The following is a 14,845-nucleotide window of genomic DNA, read 5'->3' as shown; positions in this document are numbered from 1 at the left end:
CATTTACATTCAGCAGTTCAGATTCACCCACTCATTCAAGACGACTGATTTTTATGTAAAATCATTACATTACGTCATTAAATCTCTTTTCTTTATTTACAGTTCTTATATTGCTCTCTTTTCCGGTTCAGTCGGTTTAGTTTGGTCTGTCACTTTCTCACTTTCTCTCTGTGCTTTTTTCTTTGCTTCCTTTCTGAGATTTAGGACTTTTTCATTTTCCTCTTTCTCTCTTTCTTTTTTGGGCTTTAATGTTTCTCAGATTCTCAATGTTTCCTCCAGTATCTTTCATTATTTTGAATGCTTTTGTTGCCTTTTAATGATTCTTTTTAAATTATTTTTTAGTTCCTAGCTTTTCTTTCTTTCTTTCTTTCTTTCTTTCTTTCTGTCACGCATGCTCACCCACTTCTCTTTCATCCACTGCTGTGTAACACCAGCCGTTCTTGATGCACCACAGCTTGTGTTAAACCTAAGTGAAACTGATCGGGCAGATACAGTTAGCACTTCTCTTCCCTCTCTCTCTCGCTCTCTCTCCACCTTCTCCATGCATATTTCTTTTCACCATCTCCTCTCTCCCTGGTTTTCTCTGCATATTCCCTCTTTTCTTTTGTATCTCTCTCACGCGTGGAATTCAAATTCTCCACCAGCCTTACCCTAACACCATGTTCATCTAACTGAAAGTGAGAGGGCAGATCCACATAGCGTGTGGGGAACGCAATGTTGGTAAAAATGCACCCATGATATATTCATCACGACACTATAGCAATAATATAGCAAAGGGAACCACGTGTCACAGAGAGGAAGAGTCTCATTTTGCCTTGTTAGTTTGGTGGGATGGTATTCTCTGTGTGTGTGTGTGTGTGTGTGTGTGTGTGTGTGTGTGTGTGTGTGTGTGTGTGTGTGTGTCATATCATTCAACATTTAACAGCCGTGACTCTTTTGATAAAAGCCCATTGCGTGTCAGAAACACAATGTTAATGCACACTCCACATTTCCCTCTCACTCTTTCCTTCATGTTGATCTTGATTAGACAGGAAAAGCAAATGCAAAGAATATATCCCACTTCCTGTATTGGATGTCTTGTGAAAGCTGCTATTTCTCGCTAATTTTGGCCATTTAACTTTCTGGTGGTAGTCCCTGCAGAGTTACAGTTTTGGGGGTCACTGTTCCACCTAACATCAGCAGCAGCTCCCAGTGTCCCAGACGTTACTCTACACGGCCGTTCCACCAGAACTGTGTCAGTCACAACCAAACCAGATTAGTGTCGTCTGATCCCGGGATGAGGCTTGTTGTGACGACTTCAGATTATGAGCAGGTTAGCGTCAGTCCATATTAAGAATGACACTGCACCCCTTTGTCTCATATCATTGAATGAAACTTAAGTCTTATATACTAAATACTATAATATATATAAATACTTGAGAAACATATAATAAGATAACCTTGGGGAATAATGCTGCAGAGCTACCGTCTCTGTGCTGAACAAGCATCTTTTTAAACCTGTGTATCTTCATCGTGTTTTCAGTCACACTCGCACCTGTTTGCAGCCACTTTACTCGCCCAGTGTTGCAGTTGTCTGTGTGAGCTGAGAGTAAATGCTAAGGCCCAAGTAACTCCAGGACGTCTGAGACCAACTGCTGCCCAGTTGAAATGCTTGTGACACTGAAGAGAACTGGTGGGGGAAAGAGAGAGTGCATGTATTGATCCCTCTCATTCATGATATGATTGCTTTTTAGACACGTGGCTGATATTGATACACATTACAGGACCAAAAGCCCACTTACATCTGACTTGCCATTTGTGGTACAGGTAGTCGATGGGAAGGGACTATTTGAACTTCACCACACTACTGTCAATTTCTTTATGTATCACTCAACAGGGTATTTGCCACAGGCTGTGCAGGGCATCCCAAGATGGTCAATGTAACTATTGTGAAATGAAATGCTGTGCTGTATATAAAACACACCCAAGCAGGACTTATTATAAATAAATATAAATATTTGGTGAGAAAGCCTTTGCTGGCACAGGGTCGCAGATCTTTATTACGGATGAAAATTACAGATGACGGCGATCCAAAATGAAAAGGATTTAAAGTGGAAGCAGATTCTGTTGTTTTATTGACTGTGCTCACAACACACAGTGGCCTGAGGGGGCGCTGCATCAAGAAACACTGAAGACGAAGACAAGAGAAACAACGAACAAGAAAACTCGCTGATATGTTGCTTAATGCAGGACAACATGGAGCTGGTTTCATGCAAACATACACAACATTTACATGTTTTGGTTGTGTTTACCCACAATGCCCTGCATTGTATTCCGCTTCCTGCATTTGGTTCACATGAAGCGAGCCGAGACCTACGTTTACAGGTGCAGCAGAGTTTGGTTGAGTGTTCGCACCCAAACAAACCGCAATCATTAGAGCAGGAGCACAGACGTTGTTTAAAGGGGTCAAAGACATGTGATGCAAAGTGTGAAATATTCAACGCCAGTTAAAGAGAAACACTAACGACTTCCAGCACGAGTGTGAACAGCAGACACACCAGATGCAACATAACGACATACGCGGCGGTCACACTCGTGCAGCACTCGTGGCCTTGGTGTTGGAGACAATGAACCTGTCTTCACATGTTCACACTGAAGCCTCAGTAATAACCTGCACATGTGTGTGTGTGTGTGTCATGTTGCTTCAGAGACATCTTGTTCCCAAAGTCAGGTCTTAATGATGTTGCCTGGTCCTCTCTCTCTCTCTCTCTCTCTCTCTCTGTCCTAACACTCCTCTCTTTATTAAACTAGGACAAGGACACAGAGACAAGTTGGTGCTATTTGGTGTCCTGCCCTGGACACACACACACACACACACACACACACACACACACACAGCCTGAAGGTGACTGTGGGAGAAAAGAGAAACCATTTTGCTTCAGTTGCCTCCTGTTTTATCAGATAAGTAGGAGCTAACCAGGTGGCACAGCTGTGTGTGTGTGTGTGTGTGTGTGGGGGGGGGGGGGGGTATTGTATTGTGTGTTGTATGATCACCATTTCACCATCTTTTAAAGGTACTGTACAGCGCAGCGTAGCTAAAGCTGTGGGATAGATCCCAAACTGGGACAGACAAGAGCGAGCACTTGTTTTTAAATGAGCCGCAGGAAGACAGGCTGCTGTGGAAGCAGCAGCAGAGGAGTCCACTGAGACGAGTCCACTGAGACGAGTCCACTGAGACATGCTAAGCTTTGAGGGAACATGCAGACACCCTAAATGCCGTCGATCGTCGAATCCCAGCTCAGACTGTGATTTACAGCATGCAGCCTGGGGTAATGCATTTACATGAGGCACAGGTGAGTCGTGTTAGATGTGTTTGACCTGGCATGTTGTACTTTGATATCCAAGTATATCAGTAAGTACAACATGCCACGTAAAGAACTTCAAACTGTGGCTGCATTGTATGCACAGCTTCACACCTCAGTGAAGATATTCCATTTTTCCAACAGAAAAACTTCTTTCCTCCATATGAATGCCTTTTATGTTGCATTTATGTTTATGGACCATGTAAGTAAAATATAAACCAGTATAGTTGAGTTACATCAACCACTGAATACACATCAATTTTAGTGAAACTAAAGCACTAATGTCCAAACAACATGAGCATAAAAGTGATTATCAGTGATAAACACTTAACTACCTCATATAGTTGAACTAGAATTGACCATTAAAAAGGAAAAAAAATATATAACTACACAAAAGTTTTTACAGAACAGCAGAATAACCACTGAGGTCGACATATTCCAGATATACAAGCAATTTATTGTTTGCAGCTACAAGCAAAAACTTTTTTAGTCAAGGTCTTGAAACAATGCAGAGCTCATACAGTCGTGAGGCAGCAAAGCTCTGCTCAGTCTGCACAAGGTTCCAACTCAGTGAGGGAATCCTGCAGTCACAACAGGGACGTTCAAAAAGGACAAAAAGGACAAAAGGTGACAGCTGGACAGTCCACTGATCACATGTTATCCAACATTCATCTGTCCATGATGCTACGTCTCTGAGAACAATCACAGCACTCGATCGACTCTCTTCATGTCTCTGCATCCACCTGTTTCCACTTCCATCAATTGAATTTGTCCACACGACACATCTATAATGCCTCATTCCCAATGGTCCTTATATGAGCCCTTGTCCACGATGAATGTCACCTGCCTTTATTTATTTATTTATTTATTTATTATTTTTATCTCTTTTATCCCTCTGGTAAAAAAAATGCCCTATAAACAACCACCGTGCTGGAATGGGAAGGAAAAGCACGATGGAGAACAGGGACCACGTCCCAGTGGTTAAACCTTTATATCTTTTTACTTGAGTGTCACTGAACACATTTAGATTGCTGCTCATTGCAACATCAGGATTAAAATGCTGCAAACTAGCCTGTCCTACACCAGAGGATTTTGATTTTAAAAACCACACACACAACAAACTTTGTTGTGTGTGTTGTTTCCTGAGAAAGATTAGACAGTTTCAGCTGTAAACAAAAGTCCGGTCAACCTGCTCTCATTGGTTGTCGCGGGGTTCTGCTCATGCCCAAATCACTGCTCTCTCATAAATATGAAACATGTTAAATAGTTACGGTTTGAAATCGGGAAGACTCTGGTGTCCAATGACATTAAAATCATGTCTGTTTTCCTCACACTGAAGATCATCTGTTCCAACCAGCTTCAAATGTAAGGGATCAGGACTGAAATCTGTCCAATTCTCCTCTGGTGTGGAGCAGACTTTAGCAACGACTCCACGCCAATATACTAGAAGATGAAATTAGTGCATTAATGATAAATAACTGCATCTATTGTGTCATTTTACTCAGGACCTAAAGGTCAGAACACAATTACAGAACAAAGTCTGCTGGAATAAAGCGTGGAAATCAAACCTAGAAGGTGATTAAAAGTCATCACAGACGAATGTGAGACAGCCTCAGTCTCACTGACTGACTGATGCTGCTTCATACAGCCCAAACAATCAGGAGGGAGGAGATTCACATCCTCCACTCAACCAGCTGTGTCATTAGAAAGATCAGCTGTCGCTCACTGCTCTTACTCACTCCCAATTAAACTGCTGTAACGAGAGGGAGAGAGAGAGAGAGAGAGAGAGACCGAGAGAGAGAGAGAGGGAGAGAGAGAGAGAGGGAGAGGGGTATGAAAGGGCAGGAGACAGAAAGACAGTGATGATACAGACTGTCTCATCGATCAGTGCATCTCTGGAGCTGCTAACAGTGTGTGTGTGTGTAGGTCAGTCAGCTGACCAAGACATGGCTGGTTGACAACTTTTCTTCCGCCTCCCATCGTTAACTCTTAATCCACTCTCTCTTCCTCTCCTGTTTTCTCTCTGCACCTCTTTCTTTCCAGTCTCTTCCGTCTTCATTCTCCCTGTTCGATTGTGCAGATAATTCCTATCACTTAAATTACTGCTGCTTTACAAACTGAAAGGAACTCTTTCTTCATAAGGGGAATATTAAAACGATTATAATCCTTAATCTGGACAACCCATGTAGATTCTGTAAAACATTCATATATATATTCATATATGAAGCTGCTTAATGTCCTGCCATCACCATCATATTTAACACAACAGTTATGATAATAAGGTTAATAAGGTCATTAATGCACTGATTAGAAATGGTCTTCTTTACGTTGGCACACATAAGAGTTATTTATTATTATTATTTAGTTATTAGCCGTGGTGGTGAGATTTATGAGGCTTTGTTTTGATAGAACTACATCACTCAGGAGATAGGAATGGGTCAAAGTTCCAAAATGCAATATTCAAAGGTCCAGAAAATTCTAATTTCTTCTTTGTTTTCAAACGCTCACTGAGCCAAGCACATTCTCAAAGTTCTGCCTCAAGTGAATCACTCCAGAAAACCCAGCAGAGCTTCAGCAGAGCTTCAGCAGAGCTTCAGCAGAGCTTCAGCAGAGCTTCAGCAGAGCTTCAGCAGAGCTTCAGCAGAGCTTCAGCAGAGCTTCAGCAGAACCCAGCAGAGCTTCAGCAGAGCTTCAGCAGAGCTTCAGCAGCACAGACATGAGGCTCCCACTTGCACCAAAGCACCTGTGGTTGTTGTCTTCAGAGTTGGAGAGGCTCTCATGTTTAACCTCAGCCACTTTAAAGCTTTTCTGTGAACAGCGTAAGCGACATTCACATCAAACACACATGAGATCCACTGATGTTCATGTATTTTTAACCTGCCTGGATTGTTTTTGTAGCCGTGTGTTGTGTGTGTGTTGTGTTTGTGTTGTGTGTGTGTTGTTGTTAACCTCCCAACACATACGTAGATGACAGCAGACATTAAAGCCCCTCCCTCAGAGGAACGCTCACATATTAACTACATTTTCCTTGATTTCCTCAATCCAGCTCTGCAGCTGCTTCAACCTCTAACTGTCTGCTCAGAGGTTAAACCTGAACGTAAGAGTGCTATTCCGAGCACACTGACAGTTACACTGCCAGGATAATCATCTATCATTTACGCTAATTACTGTTTTCCTCCTTTAATGTGGAAATGAAGTGATATCTTCATCATGTTATTACCATTAGTAACCCCAAACATCACCAAGGAAGCTCAGCAGAGAGAACATGTGTGCTGTGGGTGCTTGTGGGGGTTTGTTTACTCCACAATGTACAGTATGCATTAAACGCTAATCAAACCAAAGCCTTCTGACATGTATGATATGGAAGCATTTTCTGCAGCTCTCTCTAGTATGTGTCTTCCTGGGGCTCATTTCTAACTACGATGTGCTGTAAGAAGGAAAAACATTATTCAAAATGACCGATTAACAAAGCCACAGAATGTGTTTCTCCCTGTTTACACTTGTAAGACTGTGAGCCAAAGGTCTCTGCTCTGCTCTGTGAGTGTGTGTGTGTGTGTGTGTGTGTCCAGAGTCAGAACAGAAAGCTTTTAAAGTAGGACTATGTAAGATTTTGACCCTAATTTAACAGCTTCGGGGTCATTGTGATGGTTTGTTGTGTCTCCACTCCTCCTACCATCTTTGAACAGAAAATTAGCCTCGCCAGATCATGGCTGCTGACCCGGAATCCTCAGAATCCTCAGAATCCTCAGAATCAGGAGGTATTGCAAAGTCTCGGGTCTCGCAAGAAACACAAATTGCTTCACAGCACTACACACTTAGCCAGATACCAGCTGGAAGATCAAGGCAGTGAGAGCATCATTTTAGACTTTCATCATCGCAGCAGAGGCAGCGGAAAAGAAGCAGAAAAAAATGAAACAACGCTCTGACCCACACGAGTAAACCACGGAGAAAGCTTTAAAAACACATTAGCATGAAAACAGATGCCGACCTGGTGATTTTGGCTGTGACACTCTGTTCCACTCTCTCTGTTCTCCATGTACTTATGTGTTATTTGCACTTCCTCCATGTTTGCTCCAGTTGTAAACGCCTTTGCTCGACCACTTTTATGAACCGTGTCTGTTGCTGGTTTGTTTTAGGTGTGTTTTTGGCTGTTCTTCCATCAGTTTGAAGCCATGGCTCCACGGCTTGTGTTTGCCGGCTCTGTTGAAAGAAAATGCAAATGGAACAGGAGCGGGGACGAGAGGGGGGAGCGTCAGCAGTGAGTTTTTACAACTGTGAAAATAAAACGTAGCAACAGGAGAAAGATGCTGCTCAAACTTTCACAATCGATCAATTTTGGGGAATTAACTCTAAAAATATCTCGGTCAATGTATGTTTGTCTTTGTTATTGTTGTTTTATTTTATTGTATTGCGACTGAGTAGTTTTATTTCTTCTACAGCGTGTGATACTTGACTGATTTTAATATTGTTATTATAGCTATTAAACACACACACACACACATACAGACATAATGTCCTTGAACCTTGACATTCACCTTTGTGTCCCCATGTTGCTCCATGTGAGTCACATTAAAGGTAATTGTTGCCTACAGGGCAAATAAATGACAAATTAATCTAATTTATCACAATACACACAATCAAACACACACTGCAGTTATTGATGGCCTCTGTTGAGCTCGTTCACAGTGTGTGTGTGTGTGTGTGTGTGTGTGTGTGTGTGTGTGTGTGTCTTTGAGAAGTGTATGAGTGTATGAGAAGCTCATTGTTCATAATGTGCAATGTAAACGTGACAGACAGCAAACATTACACAGAGGAAATGGCAGGTCTACACATGCATACTGTTAACGCCGGCACCACAGACCTATTTTAAGTGTATGATCGTGTGAGTGTGTGTGTGTGTGTTGGAAGGCACAGGCTTCATTGTGATGGATGCTTCACGTTAAGAGAAAAGAGAAGATGGAGGCAGAGGGCAAAGAGAACAGAGAACAGAGGAAAAAAAAGCCTTTTTCATAACTTGGTTCCACATTCTGTCGACTATCAAATAAAAGCTGCACGAGGACATGATACACGATACACTGGCACTCGCCGTGTTTGTTAATCACAGTCATATGAAGACAGACCCTGCTTAGTATGCTGCTCTCCACTTTTCTCATATTGCTGAATTATGCAACAACATGCACTTACAGGCAACTGTGGAATACTGAATTACATTTACTGTATTAGCCCGGGTCAATAATTTACTTAACTCTGTCCAAAGTACTGTGCGTCACTCCATCACTGCACCACATACGACCTGTCTTCACACTGATTACACCAGTGTTAAACTGCATGTAGTGTGGGGCGGATATAAACGAGCATAAAATGAAATTAATGATCTGTGTGTATGTTCTCATTAACATAGACCTTTTCTAGTTTAAGAGGCCGCTGATGTATTTAATAACACTGTTGTAACACGCTGCATTTTCAAATGTATGTGAATTTAATGAGAAACACGACTTTAAACCACTGTTCACACAATGCTGATTACGCCTATTAGCTCAACACTAATGTCTCTGTTTGTCACCATAGCACTGCTTTGTTTGTGTGTTGTCTGGCAACAGAGTGATGTGTTGGACCTGGATTTGCCCTTTCAGAAATCTCTGCAGGTGATGTCACTGCTCGCCTCCTTGGCTGAAAACACCATGAAGTTCCCATAAAAACTTTTCTCCTTATCCTCATTCCTGACTTGTGCACCTGGGTTATCAGAAAAATGTCTTAACACTTTAACACCCAAGCCTCAAAATGTCTGTCTAGACTTTTTTGCTTAAAAGGGCCACGAAATGTCCTGTGAGTACGTTTTTCCAGAATAACTGTCAATATCTGGCAGTTATTTACAGTTTACTGCATGTTGAAATTGTATATTAACAATTTAAAATACAGAAAACCAAAAAGGTTTAAACCCACTGTAACACCAGATTTTGTGTGTTAAATTTTAAATAAAAAGTATAAAACATGTTTAAAATAAAAAAAATTCTGTCAATGTCTAAAAAACATCTGAGTGCAATGACCGTAATAACCACATGTCTGTGTTTAGATATTTAATTAATTTTGAGTATTTTCTCTTCTTCTTACTCAACACTTTACACATCTGAGGTCGTGTTTCACCTAAAGTTGGAATAATCTGGTCGCAGTGATCACACGATTGCTAAAGTGTCACAATGTCTATGACAGAGATCGATATCCATCTCTGAAGTGCTTGTTGAGATAATTCCATTTCTTTTTTCTATAAATGTACATGCAACTGTGATGACAGCTTCCTTCTTCACAAGCCATTAAGACAAGACTCCAAACTACTCAGATATTGAGTTACAGAAGCGATGTGTGCAGACTATCAGAGTGTGTATGTTTCTATTTTTGATTATTCCACTGAAACACCATCACATTCTCAATTCCAGACGTGTTTCTGATTCTTCTGAATGATTCTACCACAAGTTTAGTCCTGATTCAGTGAGACTTTACAATTAACACCACCGATGTTTGGGGGACCAAAGGTCAAGGTCTTTGTGTTCTGACACGAACAAACAACATTAGTTTTGTTATGCACGATATGAGTGTGGAGAAAAACAAAGGTATATAGTGCAAAGGCCTACAAATGCTGGGAGGTGATTCCAGTTGTGAATTCATTCTTTTTCTTCAGTGCAGAGTGTGATTGCACCTTTTTTATACCCAATTTCACCATATCATGTCCCTTAGCTGTGACAGTAATTACTCTGACAGCCAATTTACAGCCATTAGACAGAAAGGCAAGCGTCAAAGCTGGAGACGGCACGACATTGTATATAAAACCATAGCACAAACGCACATGAAGCATCCGGTGAGTTTAACACTTAAACACAAAGACACGAGGAGCTGCGTTTACTCGGGAACTTCTGTGAGACAATACAGCTGAAAGAAAATTAAATGTGTAGATTTGAGGAAAAAGTCGGGTTGGGGTTAATGACTGAATTTATTATATTAACAATATCATTTGTAATTTAATTGGTTTTACTGATAAAAACGCCTCCAAAAAAGCAGCCAAACAGATGAATTGTTAATTAACTGCAGAGGAAAAGAAAACCCAATAGACACGAGACTGACGTGGGAATAAATTCACTAATAGAACAGTTCCAACTATATAGTTATTATACATATACAGTTTACCATCTGCATTTTCTCACTGAAATATGAGCTGAAGAAATGTGTTCGTCTACGTGAGCACTCAGGGTTAAACAGTATGTTGGTATTCTGCTTTATGTGACTTCAACATATTTATCGTAGATTTGTCCAAGTAAATAGAATTTTAACTGATGAGAAACGGTTAAGTTAGGTTTAGGGACAAAAAGCAACTGGTTGGGACTCGGAAAAGCATCGACTTCCTCTCTCTCCCTCTCTAAAACACACTGACACCATGTCCTCATAACACTGTCACATCTCTGAAAACACAGCGTGTCACACACGGTAAAACAGTGTTTGAACACTGACGAGCACACTTGAGTTAGCGACGGTGTCCTCGGTTAACTCGAGTCAGAGTCAGGATATCTGTACCATGTTCCCACATCTCAACATTCCTGTCAACTCTGTTTTAACGCCCACTTTGTTCTAAAATAGGAACAAAAACAGAGCGAACAGGGCGGCCTACTTTTTCTTTCTTTTTTAACTACACTTGTTAGAGTGTTACTATCTCTCTCACGAAGTTAATGGGAAAATAAAAGTGTCTGCAGAGATTCTTCATCTCATTTTTTATTAGGGCACTCATTGTGGGAGAACAAAACATTCCTTTTGACCTTTAATTAAGCACGCGCTATTTCCTTACATGGGTGTCGGCTCGGGGTGTGAATTACTGAGGAAATATTCAAAACCTTAATGAGCAGAAGACCTTCAACAGCACACACACAACAAATATCATCCATTATGTAAAATCATGTACAACTTTCAAGGTGCAAAATTAGACTCAATCATAATTGTTCCACAGCATAGGTGCCCGTACTTAAATAAGTCAGTAGCTCCTTGATATTACGGTATCTTGAACTCTGGACCCTGTTGTGTGACCATGAACATCAAAGTATGTAGAATAGACTGAACAACTAGACATGAGTCCACTTCCTTCCTAACACTATCCTCATTTCTTCATTGCTGTCAGTTAAGTCATTATTCTGATCATCAGCGCTGTTAAACAAACTCCTGCTATTCAACAAGTTCATACACTATATTTTATAATTCAGAGCTATTTTGTAGCAAAGGAAAGAAAGATGCTTTCTTGTGTCGGTTCAACTAAAATCATCTCTGTGAGATTTAATGCCACTTCTTCATCTGCTCCAATTTACTCTGTCGTCTCTTTCACAGCTTTCACAGAAGGTGTGTAACTGCTGAATTACTGCAGCACAACTGAACTGTTTCACCACAAAGAAACACCAACATCTCACAGAGCAAAACACACACAGAAACATTTCATCTTTGAAAAAGACTGAACAGAGTGAAAGAGTGTTTATTTACAGATCGGGTCAGGTCTAGTGAGATTCAACAGAAAGTGTGTTTGTGTTTGATTCTGCTCAACGCTTTGTATAAAAGCTGCAAAATCAAAGAAAAGTGTGTAAACTTCCAGTGTGAATATGTGTTTTTTAGACAAATGCGGAATTTGCATCACCGCCAAAAATGAAGCAGACGAAGAAGAAGAAGAAATTTGGTTCCCCCCCCGAAGGCCGACTGGACCTGCAGCCAAAGAAATACCTGCATGGATTGTAGAGTCATTTCACACCTGAGCGACTGCTGATTAATCCTGTTCCCACTGGTCAAAAAAGAGCTTAAATCTGGGTTTAAACTTTTTTTGACCAGCTGGAATGAAGTATAATTCTTACACACTGGAACTTTAAAAACATGTCGCCTCGCTCACTTTGACGCTGAAGTCATTATGATATAGCACAGTTACACTTGTGCATGTCACCATCTACAACATATTGGTGATGACACACACACACACACACACACACACACACACACACAAACATTTATTTATTCACAGAGCAACCGAGTGCAGGATGAAACACAGACTGGGTTCAATAACTCAGACACACTCACACACTGCAGGATGACAGGTAAGCATGCAGATGTTAAGAGTTCCACATTATCCATGATTAGAATGCCTGAGCAGGTATATATCAGCCAGGACACACACACACACACACACACGTATATAAGAAGAAAACATCATTGAATAAACTGCCAGTTAATGTACTGTAAGTTAATGGGATGAGGTTAGCGTGAGCAATGGTAGCGTGCATATATCTGTCTGTGAGAGACGAGCTCCGCATACGAATCCAGTTCCAGTTCAACGGTGGACTCGTAAAACACTTTACACACACACACACGCATGGAAGGTGTCCTGCTGTGAGTTCATCAGAGTCACGTCACTGCACGCTCGGTTTTCTCCTCACAGCTGGGCTTAAGCTTCTATTGCAATACAGTGTAATGTGGTGAAATACTGTCCTTCAGCTATTGTAGTCCACTCAAGGTAACGTGCTGTGGAGGCAACATGATAGACTCCTGCCTCTCAAGTAGATCCAGTCTTTGTTTGTGCTGTTATATCCACTTCCTGCTTCCTTCTCTCTTCTACTCTCAAGTGTTTTCTTATCGTCTGATCCAGGGCTTGAAGTGGGCCGGTGCTGTGCAGTACGACGTTTAGGCACTTTTTCATTTTAATCCCATTCATTATTATGGCCCAGAATAATCATTTTTCAGGGTTGATGTTACTTATTTTCTTATTGTTAAACAAGAACAGTATTATTATTAGGGCAGATGATCCAGAAGAAGGATCATTATTCATTCATGACTCACTGACTTCTTGTCACAGGGTTATTAGGGTAGAGAAATGTTAAAGGTAATCTAAATATACAAGTTGGCAAAATGGGAAACATAAGTCTATTTGTTATACGTCTTTCAATATAGACTGTTTTTTTTTAAATAGATGTTGCAAAGATCACATCATCTCATGTTATCTGTTATTTACTGAAAATGTTCATTATTTATAGTTAGTTACTGGTTTAGTAATACTGACAGACACACGTGCTTCATATGGTCACTTATTTCACACACTGCTCTTATTAGATTATTTTTGCTCCACCTCTTTTTGTCTCTTTGACTTCAACTTAGTTCTATATATTTACAGAAGAAAACAACTCAAGCCCATAAAATATAACACACATCAGACTCAACTTTGTAATGAGTCGTCCGATTACTGCTGCTTATTAAACCCGTAAGTTATTGCCTTGTTCCCAACTTTGTTTTAAGTGAAAGTGGCCTGTCGTGTTTTATTACTGTAATACATTATAATGAGGTGAATGGAATCATATAAGAAAGACATTTTTAGTAATGTCTGCAATTTAAATGAAACAACACAACAACAAGAACACAGTCTGCATTATTCACAGCATTAAGGTCTGATGGCCCTGGTATACACACACACGCCGTGGTAAACTCGCGTCAGGGTGCAAAAGAGACTCAATTCAGCCACATTCAATGACAAATGTGTCTGTGTGTCCTGTTCCTTCACATACTGAGCAGAGGAAACAATTGCTTTGTATTCATATCATACATGTGTGCATATTGCATTTTGAAAACTCGCAGCTCCCCTCATTGTAAAAATGAAGGTTCATGTTTACATTAGGATGTAATATTAGGTCGTGTCGCAGAAGACATCACTGTGCCAAACAATCAAGGGTCACTGGATGCTTATTAAAGATTTGTATGTAGAGTTTGAAATATGTTAATATTTATTACGTATTATGTATTTTTGAATTGATATTTCAATCAATATTGTGTCAAATTATGCAAAATCTGCTTTTTTTGTAAAAAGAGGGACAATTACCTGATTAGGTTTTTTCACAACAACAACAACAACAACAGTTATACAGTTATAAACTCCTTACATTCTATGACCGTATGCCACAAGTTCAATTTGGTGCTGTTTAACAGTGCCCCCCATATACCCTATGTCTATGGCCCCCGGACTCTCTTGAAACACCCCTGCACACAGTGGTTTTTGGTTCAGATCATAAAGACAAAGTCAATTCATTAAACTGCTGTGAAAAGGCAAGTTTCAGATTGTTGTGGTGACTCTTCTCAAATTAGATGAGACTAATAAGATGATTTTCTCCTCACTGTGCGACTGCGGTGGAGGACATTATTCCCCCTGTTCCTTCATTTCACTATGCTTTTATACAGCATGGGGGCTAATTGGAATTAAAATGTACCCTACTGTCATTCACTGATTCTGTACTTAATGGATATCATAAAAAAAGTCTCTGTTATAGCATTAAAGGTGCAATATTCAACATTCAGCCTTACAAACAATATTAGCAGCTGTGTTTGAGTGCACATTGGAAGCACTGGACCCTGAGTGTGTGAATATACATTCATGCTGCATTATGTTTATGTGTCCGTTCTCCAATCATATTCATGACCTGCTCGCTCTGAGTTAGAGTTCAGGATGT

Source organism: Solea solea, chromosome 18 (assembly GCF_958295425.1).
Source record: "Solea solea chromosome 18, fSolSol10.1, whole genome shotgun sequence".
Taxonomy (NCBI): domain Eukaryota; kingdom Metazoa; phylum Chordata; class Actinopteri; order Pleuronectiformes; family Soleidae; genus Solea; species Solea solea.
The sequence above is the reverse complement of the archived record's forward strand: the minus strand, read 5'-3'. Positions refer to the sequence as shown.